Source organism: Anabrus simplex, chromosome 2, assembly GCF_040414725.1.
Source record: "Anabrus simplex isolate iqAnaSimp1 chromosome 2, ASM4041472v1, whole genome shotgun sequence".
NCBI classification, from domain to species: domain Eukaryota; kingdom Metazoa; phylum Arthropoda; class Insecta; order Orthoptera; family Tettigoniidae; genus Anabrus; species Anabrus simplex.
In genome coordinates, this window is record NC_090266.1 from 489,049,123 (window position 1) to 489,063,791 (window position 14,669).

Consider the following 14,669-nt stretch of genomic DNA (forward strand, 5'->3'; position numbering starts at 1 on the left):
AACTAGCTTCTACACTCACTTTCATCCAGTCGAGATCACGGAATGCATTTTCAGCTCCCACAAAATTCCTTCCATTATCACTGTAAATAACATTTGGTCTCCCTCTCCGAGCAAAAAATCTTCGTAACGCTTGAAGGAACCCTGGAGTAGACAAAGTCCTGATGAGCTCAAAGTGTACAGCTCTGTAAACAGCACATGTGAATGTCACTATCCATGCCTTTTCACCCCCGCGGAGATGTAATGGGCCAGCCAAATCCACCCCTACAATCTCAAAAACAGAAGCATCTCGAATTCGATCCTCAGGCAAAGGTGCGACCTCTGTGGTAATTTCTTTCACTTGGTATCTTCTACACTTGACACAGCCAGAAATCACCTTTCTTATGGTTCTCCTACCATTGACGATCCAAAACCGCTCTCGCAAAGTAGAGAGCAGAACTTGTACTCCAGCATGAGACAATTCCAAATGTTTCTCCATAATCATCATGTGAACTAGCTTATGGTTTGCAGGTATCAGAATGGGAGTAAGGAATAATTCTTCATCCTTTCTTCTTATTAACCTCGTCTTGACCCGAAGTAACCCACTTTCATCTTCAAACACATTGAGAGATTTGAGGGACGACCGCTCCTTTTCTCCAAGCATCTCTTGCGTCACAATCTTCCATAGCCTCCTTTCAGCCATTTGCAACTCTTCCACTTCAAGTTCCTTTGAAGTGTGTCATCCTCTCCTTCCGGCCGTGTTGTGGATGAATCGCAAAATCCAAGCTGTCATCCTGACAACTTTCGTGTACTTTGAAAAATAATGAAGATACCATTTTTCTTCTGGTTTCACAGAAACTAAAACAGTAGAAAGTCCTTTCCTTTTCTCTTCGTTGACCTTTTCTTCATCAGGCATGACATCGTCATTAGGCCACTCAGAACTGGGGCATCTCAGCCACTGAGGACCCTCTCACCATTTCGACATCAGGAGTTTGGTAGCGGAGCATCCCCTGGAGGGTAGGTCAGCCGGATTATTCACTCCGCGCACATGATTCCAACTATCAGGGCTCGACAATTGTTTAATTTCCTTCACCCGGTTGGCCACGAAAGTTCCCCAGACTTCTTTCCTCTTGATCCAGCAGAGTGCTGTTGTCGAATCCGTCCAATAATAAGTTGAAAGGTCTCCAATTCCTAGACTTGCCTTTACGGAGGAAGCAAGACGAGCTGCAATTGAACAAGCTAAGAGTTCCAACCGAGAAATAGTAGTTTTCTTCAGAGGTGCTACACGAGATTTCGCCTGTAAGAGTGTTACATTTGAATTTTGACCATCTTGTGATCGAAGGAATACAACTGCGGCATATGCTACGCCGCTCGCATCGCAAAATGTGTGAAGGCTCCAAGATTCCTGTGTTTCACAAGGTGCTATTTGTCTAGGAATTTTAATATCAGGCAATACGTTCAGTTCTTGAAGCCAATTTTCAAACTTTTTCCTCATTTCGTCCTCCATTTCTTCATCCCAGCTCATTTTCTTCCGCCAACTTTCCTGTAACAGCAACTTGGGTACTATAGAGACAGGGCAAGTAAAACCGATGGGGTCAAAGATGCTCTGGGCAGCAGCCAATACGTTCCTTCTAGTGATCTTCTCACCAATCCTCGATACGTCAATTTGTTCACAAGAAAGAACATCTCTTGCTTTATTCCATCGAAGACCTAACACTGAAGTTACCTCAGAAGTGGATGAATCTCTTTCAGAAGAATTTAGCCATGTGTGCTCCCAGTTACGAAGATCGAACCGTGCTCTGCTCAGCAATGCAGTAGATTCTTCCATAAACATAAATAATTCCTCCTCATTGTCCACAGAAGTGATGCAATTATCGACATAAAAGGAGTTTCTCAACTTTTCAGCTGTCCCTTGGTAGTCTGTACTATGTTTCAAGTGTAGATCTAACACTCCTTCCAGCAGAAATGGGCTGCAATTCAGTCCAAATACTACTCAGCAGTGACGAAATACCTTTAATTCTCTTCTCTCTATATCCTTCCACCATAAGAAGCGTAACCAATCACGGTCCGTTTCTTGGACAGATATCTGAAGAAAAGCCTTTCTAATATCCGAAATCACCCCTATCCTATTCTTCCGAAACATCAAAAGAAGTGTGGGGATTTGTAGTAGCAAATTAGGTCCTTTCTCGAGGCACTCATTCAATGAAGGCGTATCCTTTGACTTGCAGGAACCATCAAAAACTGGTCTCACCTTAGTGGTAGAGTTGTCTTTAAATATTCCTCGATGTGGTAAGTAGTAACATCGATCTTTGTTTTCTTCCTCTGGAACCTCTTCAATGATGTCCTCATTTACCCACTCCTGAAACACCTTTCCGTATTCCTCAAACATTCCTTCCTTGATCAGCCTGTTCGAAACAGAGATCAATCTCTTTTCCGCTATCTCCTTGTTGTTCCGTAGATACTGACGGCTCTCCAGCCAAGGTAATGCAACTTCATATCGGCCATCGCCATTAATTCTTACTGTATTTTGAAAGTAGTTACGTGCGGCTTCTTCCATTTCTTCTCTCGATTTGTTTTCCACTGGATCAGATATGCCTATGGTATCCAAGTTCCATAAGTCAGCTATCGAGGCAGATTGAATGAACAGTGAGGTTGTATATGGAGCTAGAGTGTCCTTCTCCCCTTCCTTCAGTCTGCCTGTCACTGTCCAGCCAAGCGCAGTCCAAACGGCTACCAATCCTGATTCAAGCTTATGCATTTCATCCATCAAAATATTTCTAGCAACATCAGCTCCTAGAAGAACCTCCACGTCAGTTGGATCACTTCCCACATCTGAGAGCCATATCTTTTTCTCTCTCATCTCCTTCATCCAGGGCCCAAACTTCAACTTTGGAATTTTACCACAAATTACCTTCTGATCGATTAACTGCAACGTTGTACTATATGAATCATCGCAGCTGCTCACCTTTACGTTGTACACATGGTGGTCTTCTTCACAGGTCTCAGCGCCTCCAAACAACTTATGAATCATCACCTCTGTTTTCAAAGGTTTGTATCCCATTTCCTCAGCCGTCTTCTTCAAGATGTAGGATCTCTGGGATCTACTGTCTATCAATGCCCGGACCTTCTTCTGTTTCCCCTTATGTGTCAGCTTGATACATCATGTCTGAAGAAACACCTCCTTTGTGGCACTCTGAATGTTCATGGAGATATTGCTCTGGTTTTCCCCACCTTCCCGAGTTCTAGGTTCAAGTTTCTCTTCAGCCCCTTTCACATTTAGTTTATGGCACATAATAACAACAGGAGGGTTAGTGCACAAGGGGCATCGAATGTGTGCCTTGCAATTCTTGGCTCTGTGCCCTAACTTCAGACATGCAAAACAACAGTTTTCTTTGGCTAGCTTGTTACGCTTTTCTTCCAAGCTCATTTGTTGAGCAATATGACATTCCTTACTCTCATGTGGTTTACTGCAAAACACACACTTTCGCTTCTTGCCATCGAATTTTGCAGAGAACAATGAACTCGCAGTTGGTAGCGATGTATCTTCAGAAATTTTCCCTCTTCCCTTCTCTTGTTTTTTCCTATCGGCTAAACCGAAACCTGCCTGCGCAAAGGTAATCCTTTCTTCTCCCTCCACTTCACGTTTAAGGAAATTAAGAAGAGTCTCCAGTTTATCTTTATGTGGACTGATAAAATCTTCATTCCCTGACGATTGATTTCTGAGCCATACCCTTAAAACATCTTCAGGTAAGCACGACTCTACCAGGGGGAACAACATTGACCCATATTTATCTCTGGTTACACCTATGGATTCTAATGCTCTTAACTTGCTCTCTAGTGTATCATACAAAGCGGCTATCCCTGATTTATCTTTCTTATGGGACACATTCTGGATGACTAACCCAATAAGCTCCCTAACGTAATACTCAGTCAAAAGATCTTCACGTCCAAAGCGTTCCTTCATACACTCTATAACCTTTGGATAGTTTTCGGCAGTGGCAGGGAAGCTATTTACCAGTTCTCTGGCTCGACTGTCAGGTTTGGTACACTGAATCAGATACTGAAATTTATCTTCAGATTCTATATCACAATCATCATGGATTCTTTTAAACATGCTCCAGAATCCGAGCCAATCCTTTATTTCCCCCCCAAACTTGGCTAGTTCCAACTTAGGTAGTTTTAAATTCCTTTTAGCTGTAGATGAAATATCCGATCTGTGATCTTTAACTATGCCTATATTTTCAGTACATAAATTCGTCATCTTTAACTTAACTTCGTCCAAATTGTCTCTATATGTTTCAATTGCCTCGTACTCACGGTTATAAACATCGTCCTCTTGTTCCAATGTTAGTTCTAATATTTTTTCATCTAGTGGGGAAAGGTCAGCACTTAACCTCTCCAGTTTCATCAGCATCTTCTGTGCCGATTCCAGCTTAACTACTTCACTAGTTAAACTTCGCATTAGTTCGTTATACACCTTTGTAAACGACGCCCGAATTGGTTTACGTTGTTTCACTAATCTTTCCATGGTCGTGTGCCGGTATTTTTCACTGACAAAAGAAATTTTACGTACCGTATTCTATCGCAACTTTTCTTACTGTACGCGTTATTATCACGTCGGGGTCACCATATTGTTTCGTTAAGGGACTAATTCACTGAACTAGTATTAACCACAAAGATAGAACATACTATTTATTGCACACGACGCAAAACATGATACATACACATGGCTACCGCCTTTATACAACCCGCTTTTGTCTTCAATGTCCCATCAGGCCTCACACACCACCGAGTCCAAGTAAACATTGATATCCTGCCAGTGTCCACCATTTTTTAGGCCAAGAACAAATAAACATAACCAAATTTTCGTAACACCCGGTAACACAGTAATTAAAACTGAGAGGACTTTTCCTATTTGTGAAACTCACAACCTGACTTTTAAACCCGTTTATCATCCTACCATTGCCTACTGTCCATCTCACAACATTATCGAGGTCATTTTGCAGTTGCTTACAATCTTGTAACTTAACATAAAGGTCCAATATTACTGCCTTGAGGAATTTCCCTCTTAATTATTACAGCGACAGATAAAGCTTTGCCTACTCTAATTCTCTGAGTTCCATTTTCTAGAAACAGAGCCACCCCATTCAGTCACTCTCTTGTCAAGTCAAATTGCACTCATTTTTGACAGTAGTCTCCCATGATCTACCCTGTCAAATGCCTCAGACAGGTCAATTGCAATACAATCCAACTGACCTCCTTCAATTTCCTTCAATTTCTCCTTACTTCCACAGCCATTAAATCATTTAAGAAAAGGCTAGGAAAACAACAGATAGGGAATCTGCAACCTGGGCAACTGCCCTAAATGCAGATCAGTATTGACTGATTGAATCCAGGATGTCTGCTATATCTTGCTGGAATCCTACAAGTTGAGTTTCATTGGAATAACCTTTCCTATACCCAAACTGCCTTCTATCAATCCAGTTATTAATTTTGCAAACATGTCTTATATAATCAGAAGGAATGCTTTCCCAAAACTTACATGCAATGCATGTCAAACTGTCTAGTCTGTAATTTTGAGCTTTATGTCTATCACCCTTTCTTTTATACACAGGGGCTACTATTGCAACTCTCCATTCATTTGGTATAGTTCCTTAATGCAAACAATAATCAAATAAGTACTTCAGATATGGTACTATATCCCAACCCATTGTCTTTAGTATATCCCCCGAAACCTTATCAATTCCAGCTGCTTTTCTAGTTTTCAACTTTTGTATCTTACAGTAAATGTCATTGCTGTCATAGGTAAATTTTAATACTTCTTTAGTATTAGTCACCTCCTCTATCTGGACATTATCCTTGTAACCAACAATCTTTACATACTGCTGACTGAATACTTCTGCCTTTTGAAGATCCTTGCATACATACTCCCCTTGTTCGTCGGTGATTCCTGGATTATCCTTCTTGGAACCTGTTTCTGCCTTAAAGTACCTACATATACTCTTCCATTTTTAACTAAAATTTGTATCGCCACCAATTATGCCTGCTATCATGTTATCCTTTGCTGACTTCTTTGCTAGATTCATTTTCCTAGTAAGTTCCTTCAATTTCTCCTTACTTCCACAGCCATTTCTAACTATTTCTTTCCAAGCTTCTTAGTCTCTTTACTTCTTTGTTATAAAATAGTGGATCTTTGCCATTCCTTAACACCTTTAAAGGTACAAACCTATTTTCACATTCCTCAACAATTGCTTTAAACCCATCCCAGAGTCTGTATACATTTTTATTTACCGTTTTTCACCGATCATAGTTACTTATTAAAAACTCCCTCATGCCTGTTTTACCAGCCATATGGTACTGCCTAATAGTCCTGAATTTAATATCTTCCTTCTTTCACATTTATTCTTGACTACCACAAAAACAGCTTCGTGATCACTAAAACCATCTATTACTTCGGTTTCTGTATAGAGCTCATCTGGTTTTACCAGCACCACATCCAGAATATTTTTCCCTCCAGTTGGTTCCATCACTTTCTGAATCGGATGCCCTTCCCATATTAACTTATTTGCCATTTGCTGGTCATGCTTCCTGTCGTTCGCATTACCTTCCCAATTGACATTTGGTAAATTGAGATCTCCCACTACTATCACGTTCCTTTCCTTATCATTTCTCACATAGCTGATTATCTTATCAAATAATTCTGAATCAGCATCTGCGCTACCCTTTCCTGGTCTGTACACTTCAAAGACATCAAGTTGCCTATTATCTTTAGAGATGTGCCTTATCCCTAGAATTTCGTGTTTGTCGTCTTTAACTTTTTCGTAGCTTACAAATTCTTCTTTCACGAGAATGAATACTCCCCCTCCTACCATTCCTATCCTATCTCTACGATACACCCTTCAGTTCCGTAGGAAAATTTCTGCATCCATTATATCATTTCTCAGCCATGATTCAACTCCTATTACAATATCTGGTAAGTATATATATCTATCAAATTACTTAATTCTATTCCTTTCTTTACAATATTTCTACAGTTGAGCACTAACATTTTTATGCCATCCCTACTTGATTTCCAGTTCCCTGTTCCCTTAACACTGCTCCCTAGGCCACTACTGTGTAAGTGATCATTGCCATTGGGATATTTCCCAATTGCAATGTATTAATAATAATAATAATAATAATAATAATAATAATAATAATACTAATAATAATAATTGCATCTTGCACGATTTCAACTTAACTGTTATAAATTTCCGGCGACGGGTTGATCTGAACCACCAATCTCGAAGTCTGTTGTCTTGTAGCTTTACCACTTTGCTAACATGTCGCTCGACAAGTAGAGATTTAAAAGTTGTATATATAAGTTATATGACGAAGAAGAGTTGACTTCTAGAGTGTATCAACTACACATTTTGTTACTCAGACATTGTACATACAGTACTTGTATATATTTTTATATGTGTGTCAGTTTATATTGTGTTCATTCTTAGTAGCATAGCACTCGTTCCACAACCGTTATGCGTTACCAGGACGGACTGAATTCCATGAGTCTGAAATCATACTGAAATTTTTAACCTACAACAAAGAGCATCTCATTTGTACTTTTATTCCAGACTTTTTAGCATGTTTACCGATAGTGTAGTTGTATTATTCATTGCTCACCTATGTCACACACAAAATTTCCCTTTCATTTGCAACATTTTGAGCGCCATAGCCCTAGCCTATTTCAACCATACTTCATATTGTAAATATATATTCATAAGATTCTTACTGCTTAGAAACATGTTTTAGGATTTCATAAAATATTGTGTACGTTTAATATGGCTGATGATGACCCCGAGTAGGGTTGAAACTACTCCCATGTAATGTAAATAACATTGTAAATACAACTTAGTATTGAATAGGTGGAAAACTCTCCTGTGTATAATTTATATGTTATCTCAGTTCAATACGGACCAACAACATGAAGTTCATAACCCTTCATGCAAGCTCACAGCCGCGCGCCCCTAACTGCACGGCCAACTCACCCGGTTTACTGATTTCTGTAAACTATGTATGTTTGTATGTATAGTATTGATTTGCCAGTTCCTGGCGTTTCTACCTGACGAAACCTTGATAGACCAATAAGTGATTCCATTTTTATGTTTATTGCATTCAATCCTTGTTACCAACCGTGGTTTCAATGACAACAGTCTGCCAATTAGAAATTCTGTTTCAACTAACCAAACCTAACCTAACCTAACCCATTCCTGTGACTATCAGTGGTTTTCAGTGTATCACAACCTAACCTGTCACTATCAGTGGTTTTTGGTGGAACACAGTCTAATCTGTCAATATCAGTTGTTTTCGGTGGAATACAATGGCCTTGTCACTAGCCAATACTGTACTGTCCCTACTGGCTGCTTTGTGGCCCCAAACCTTTACATTCCCCCAGCCCAATGGTCTTCTCACAAGCCCGACCTAACCAATCCAGCCCAATGGTCTTGTCACTAGATGGACCTAACCAATCCAGACTAATGGTTTAGTCACTAGCCGGACATATCTCACATTCTGTCATGTTCTTGTCACTAGCCACGGTCTTGGTCTTGCTGTATCATGTTAGCCGCATTGTAAATGTCTCTTTCACAAACCAGTTATCAACATTTTACCCAATCTAGTGGTCCCTTGACCTGCTACGCTTGATCTATATTATATCTGTAAGTTGTGCAAATAGCCAAAACATACCAGGTCATCAATTTCCTTTCAGATCATCTGCCATTACAGTAAATCTCTACCCTCCAATTCCATCCCCCATAACATCACAAAGACACGTGGCTCACAGCCGCGGAGACCGTGCTCGCCCGTGCTAGCGGATCCTGGACTTATACCCTAGTTGTTGTTATTAGGAGTGTTCTAGGTTTAGACTGTTTAAGTATAAGAAAGGGAGTGCATCCCTAACTTTCCCAGGATAAATAAAACATCTTATCTTATTAGTCTGCACCAGCTTTTGTTATCACTAGCTAGAACAATCAATCATCCACTCCACACTGGAAAACTCTCCTTAGGGTTACTAAAGGTGGGATTCGAACCCACAATGTCCCAAATGCAAACTTAGAGCTACACAACCCAAGCTGCATGACAAACTCACTCAGTGAAGAAATGTTACAAAGGGAGAAAACCATAGAATTAAGATGATGCAGATGAACTCAAGAAAATCAAAGAGAATGTTACAAGGAACATGTTTGCACCAGCTATAACAAAAGAGGGTAAAAAATCCCTCTTTAGATGAAGAGTCCACGGTCTTAACAAATATAAACAGGACAGCTTTAGGAGACAGGAATGGTGGCAATATTAATTAAGAATCAATGTACAGCTCAAGGGATACCAGCCCTAATCTGACAACCAGCAAAAAGGATAAGAACATGAAAAACAAAAAGGTGTACAGGGGCCTGTTTCATAAAGCTACAAAGCTGCAGACTACAAGTTGTAGGTAACAACTGCATGAACCTACACTTGCAGAAAAAATATGTTTAGAAAAAAATTACAAATGTAAAGCAGTAGCCTACATTTCACTACAAGTCCTAACATATTCCAACACGTTACAAGTTAGCTGATTTTATTTAGTGTCACCAGCATTGAGTATTAAGCACAATACAAGTAAGATGAGTTCCAATGGACTTATAGTGTAAATTAAATAAAGGAAGTAAGGGATACATTATTCACAAGGTCCAGTGATAAACAGAAAGAAGAAAATGAAGAAACTGCAGCACAATTCAAGCACAGCACAGCAATGGCATTCCAGATAAACAACTTACATCCAAACATTACACACTTCTGCATGAACCCAATATAGAAGGTAGATGGTGGATATAGTATAAAACCAAAAAGTTAGTTTTTTTTTCTTTTTTTTTTTTTTTTTTGCTAGTTGCTTTATGTCGCACCGACACAGATAGGTCTTATAGCGACGATGGGATAGGAAAGGCCTGGGAGTTGGAAGCAAGTGGCCATGGCATAATTTTAGGTATATCCCCAGCATTTGCCTGTTGTGAAAATGGGAAACCATGGAAAACTATCTTCAGGGGTGCCGACAGTGAGATTCAAACCCACTATCTCCTGGATGCAAGCTCACAGCCGTGCGTCCCTAACCGCACGACCAACTCACCCAGTCTAAAAAGCTTTTGGAGAAAGGAAAAGTATGCGCATGAATATTAGAAGCTCAACATGGAAAAACGACTTCTAGGAACAGAAGATGATCCAGAAAGATGGAACTCATTCAGCAAATGTACCAAGGGATATAAGAAGAATAAAAGGCCATTGATGCTGATATAATGGAAGACCCAATTTTGAGTTCAGAATTTGACAGATCGAGTGACCTAATTTAAATACGAAAAGTAATCTGAAACTGACGATACATTCTCAGTCACCCTGTAAACATGGTTGATATGAGGTTTCTAACCGTATATAATGCACTACCGAGCGAGTTGGCTGTGCAGATAGGGCTTTCTGTGGTTTTCCATTTTCACACCAGGCTGTACCTTAATTAAGACCACGGCAGTGTCCTTCTCAATTTTAGCCCCTCCCAATCTTTACATCGCTGATAACCTTCAATGTGTGAGACTTTAAACCATTAGCAAATACATATATATAGTGCACTGAACAAAGTTCCTTTTCTTTTGTTTTTTGCTACTTGTTTTACATTGCACCAACAGAGAATCTTATGGTGACGATGGGATAAGACAGGGCTAGGAGTGAAAAGCCTTTTTTTTCAATTAGCTTTACGTTGCACCGACACAGATAGGTCTTCTGGCGAAGATGGGATAAGAAAGGGTTAGGAGTGGGAAGGAAGTGACTGTGGCCTTAAACACGGAGCAGTCCCAACATCTGCCTGGTGTTAAAATGGAAACCACAGAAAACCATCTTTAGGCTTCTGACAGTGGCATTCTAACCCACCATCTTCCAAATGCAAGCTCACAGCTACGTGACCAACGCTGCCAAACCACTCGGTTTCAATATTTCATATCTAGGGTAAATATGCAAGAACACAGTATTTTCGCACTTTAACTCATTTCTCATACCTTAATGAATACATCTAATAGCATTTAGGAGTGCCTATAAGTTAACTGGCAATGAGAGACTTCTTCAATCACTACTGATCTGCATTTAGGGCAGTCGCCCAGGTGGCAGATTCCCTATCTGTTGTTTTCCTAGCCTTTTCTTAAATGATTGCAAAGAAATTGGAAATTTATTGAACATCTCCCTTGGTAAGCTATTCCAATCCCTAAATCCCCTTCCTATAAACGAATATTTGCACCAATTTGTCCTCTTGAATTCCAACTTTATCTTCATATTGTGATCTTTCCTACTTTTAAAGACACCATCCAAACTTATTCGTCTACTGATGTCCTCCCATGCGATCTCTCCACTGACAGCTCGGAACAGACCACTTATGATACAGATGTTGATTCCCATAGGGAATCTGAAATATTTGTTCCGAATGAGTAAATTTATAAAACCAATATAAATGGTCCGTTATTGGACATTATAAATTTTCCAGCTAACTCATTCCTGGTTGCCAGCGTTTCGCCCTCGTGTGCCAGGCTGGGCTCATCAGTTGGTACCTAGCACACCTACCAAGACGCTGGCTAGTGCATACCGTGGAGGCCACTGCGTAAGCTAATTGTAGCCACCGGCAGTGCCAATGCACTAAGAGACACTTCGTCTCATTATCAAAAAATTGATGCCTGCTTGGCCATCAGATGATATAGATGTTGATTCCCATACGGAATCTGAAATATTTGTTCCGAATGAGTAAATTTATAAGTGTCTCATAGTGCATTGGCACTGCCGGTGGCTACAATTAGTCTACGGAGTGGCCTCCACGGTATGCACTAGCCAGCGTCTTGGTAGGTGTGCTAGGTACCAACTGATGAGCCCAGCCTGGCACACGAGGGCGAAACGCTGGCAACCAGGAATGAGTTAGCTGGAAAATTTATAATGTCCAATAACGGACCATTTATATTGGTTTTATAAATTTACTCATTCGGAACAAATATTTCAGATTCCCTATGGGAATCAACATCTATATCATCTGATGGCCAAGCAGGCATCAATTTCTTGATAATAAGACGAAGTGTCTCATAGTGCATTGGCACTGCCGGTGGCTACAATTAGCCTACGCAGTGGCCTCCACGGTATGCACTAGCCAGCGTCTTGGTAGGTGTGCTAGGTACCAACTGATGAGCCCAGCCTGGCACACGAGGGCGAAACGCTGGCAACCAGGAATGAGTTAGCTGGAAAATTTAAAATGTCCAATAACGGTCCATTTATATTGGTTTTACATACCACTTAGTCGAGCAGTTCGTCTCCTTTCTCCCAAGTCTTCCCAGCCCAAACTTTGGAACATATTTGTAACGCTACTCTTTTGTCGGAAATCGCCCAGAACAAATTGAGCTGCTTTTCTTTGGATTTTTTCCAGTTCCTGAATCAAGTAATCCTGGTAAGAGTCCCATACACTGGATCCATACTCCAGTTGGGGTCTCACCAAAGAAAAATATGCTCTCTCCTTTACATCCTTACTACAACCCCTAAATACTCTCATAACCATGTGCAGAGATCTGTACCGTTTATTTACAATCCCATTTATGTGATTACCCCAATGAAAATCTTTCCTTATATTAATACCTAGGTACTTACAATGATCCCCAAAGGGAACTTTCACCCCATCAACGCAGTAATTAAAACTGAGAGGACTTTTCCTATTTGTGAAACTCACAACCTGACTTTTATCCCCGTTTATCATCATACCATTGCCTACGGTTCATCTCACAACATTATAGAGGTCATTTTGCAGTTGCTCACAATCTTGTAACTTATTTATTACTCTGTACAGAATAAGTAGTGATCATGCTCTGGTGTGAAAAGGGAAACCACTCAAAACCATCTTGAGCGCTCACTTTTAACAATCTTAGTTTGTAACTTGATGTTTTATTCCATCTATCAATACCTATATTTTATATGATACATTGGTATCGTAGGCAAAAAAGAAACAAATTCCAGCTAAACATGGACAAAATGATTCACATGATATTCAGGAGAGGTTGCAAAGTTGCTGCCACGGACCAACTGACCTATGAACAAGACACCCCCCAAAAAAAATTGTTAATTATTCCAACTATCTTGATGTAAACTTGTAGACCTCCAAAAGCACCTTCAGGAAACATGTAATAAAGAGGGCGATAGCAGCAGTAACAGACGTCAAACTGCTATGAAGACTATCAATTGACACGGCTATGAAGATCCTCAGTAGCTAGGCTGAGTGGCTCAAGACATTTGAGGCGCTGGCCTTCTGACCCCAACTTGGCAGGTTTGATCCTGGCTCAGTCTGGTGGTAACTGAAGGTGCTCAAATACGGCAGCATCATGTCGGTAGATTTACTGGTACGTAAAAGAACTCCTGCGGGACAAAATGTCGGCACCTCGGCGTCTCCGAAAAGCGTAAAAAGTAGTTAGTTGGACGTAAAAACAATAACATTATTTCTATTAAGATCTATTCCCACTTACGGAATAAAACTAATTTGGCACTATCTCAACAAGAACCCGAAAGTAACTGAAAAAAAGGCAACTTTTCTGAATATTTTGTGTTTGTCGCGATACGCCCCGTCCAGACCAACTTATGAATTAGCCGGGGACCCTTTTATACAGAGGAGCTAAGATGAAAGAAATATGCTCCGAATTCTATGCAACAAAAGCTATATCATCTTCAGACTGAAAAGCGGCAGACTACGATCACCGGCATACGATAACTCGTACAAAAGGCTTCCAAGAGCTAGTCTTACACTGCATCTGTGAACTATGTGGAAAGAAATACGATTTCATGAGTGGAGGAGTGGGGTAGGCTAATAGGGGACGGGGGTCTCTTAATGATTTATGTAGTGAATACGCTTTTCATTTTAATTGTTGTTGGTGCAATGACTATTAGCACCAATACATTATTGTTAATTCCGCCACAGTAAACAGTCGAAGATCGAATTCTTTATACGTAAAGTATGCAGTCAGTCATTACTGCACAGGAACTCCAAAAACTGCTAGAGAAACCGATAATAAAACCTAGATATTCAATAGACTAGAATCATAATTCAAATAAATACAAGAAATTCCACTTCAAATCCAGTGCAGTATTATCACAAGTTCGAGACTTAATATTCACGTCTCCAAGACGAAGATTTTTTTTTAGGTTAAAAACACACCTCACCGTAAACCAAACCTGAATCATATCCCAATTCGCGTAGAAAATAAGTAAATACTTACAACAGTAAAAAAACACCGGATTTGAGAAGAGGTAAATTGTGACTAAACGAAACTGGAAATTGTGATCATGATTATTATTAACAACAATAATAATAAACGAAACACTTTAACCCTAATTCCAAGTAAAGACACAAGACCCTTCTGTACTGCACGGACATTATTCTTCTTATTCCTTTTCAACTATATTTTCTTTGTTTATCGGGCTTCTTCTTCATCTTCTTCCCCTACTTGATATTTGGTTGGGCTCTGTATTTAACTAACACCCAGTTCCGATACTTTGTAAATGAAACACTGTCGAACACTCAGAAACATTTAGTGATGGTGACTTAAGGCCGGTCTCCACTGATTAACATTTAACAACATGTTAAATGTTAAAAGTGTTAAATGTTAACTGGTGACACCATTAGC

General features: G+C 40.0%; 1 protein-coding gene across 1 annotated transcript in view; it reads right to left on the bottom strand.

Moving 5' to 3' along the window:
* Positions 1-14,426, bottom strand: part of LOC136862898 (integrator complex subunit 12) — a 296,476-nt gene extending 282,050 nt beyond the window's left edge. Inside the window, exon 1 of the mRNA XM_067139179.2 lies at positions 14,262-14,426. The gene's annotated coding sequence lies outside the window, so the exon portion shown is untranslated. The remainder of the gene's footprint in view (positions 1-14,261) is intronic.
* Positions 14,427-14,669: the final 243 nt, after the last annotated feature.